The following is a 550-nucleotide window of genomic DNA, read 5'->3' as shown; positions in this document are numbered from 1 at the left end:
AACAACAACATTGTTATTATTGTGTACCGTAGAGTAAGAAATGACCCAGAGCTGACCTTCCAGCGAGTTTTCAGAGGCAGTCAGCTGCATGGAGGAGATTGTCCATCCTTCTCCTGCGGAACAGTTGCTGGCCTTGAACTGCATGCCTTCAGGATTGCAGTGCAGCTTCGAGCCATTAGAATACACATGTCCTTAAATTGTTCTACTTGAGATGTGTATCATATAGATGGAAACCAGCTTCCATTTTTCCAGTGTCTCCAGAACAGAAGTGGTGATCTGGAATCACATTTGTTTACTAGGACTTTATGACTTGTTGACAGACAATACTGACTTCTCACTTTCTGTTTTTCCTCTGTTAATATCATTTGATCATCTAATCCCTAGATATTTTCTGACTGAGTTGAATTCCATTTAAGAAACATTACTAAAAAAAAAGTGTTACTACTGAGTGTAAATTTAATAATATTCTACTCCTGGAATTAGGTATGTATCTCCATCATTTATCAGATGTGTGACTCTGAGTCGATTACTCATCTTTACAAATTTCTCC

This window comes from Elephantulus edwardii, unplaced genomic scaffold (assembly GCF_000299155.1).
Source record: "Elephantulus edwardii isolate Elephantulus edwardi_28Jun2011 unplaced genomic scaffold, EleEdw1.0 scaffold00190, whole genome shotgun sequence".
Lineage (NCBI taxonomy): Eukaryota > Metazoa > Chordata > Mammalia > Macroscelidea > Macroscelididae > Elephantulus > Elephantulus edwardii.
Note: the sequence above shows the minus strand (reverse complement) of the source record.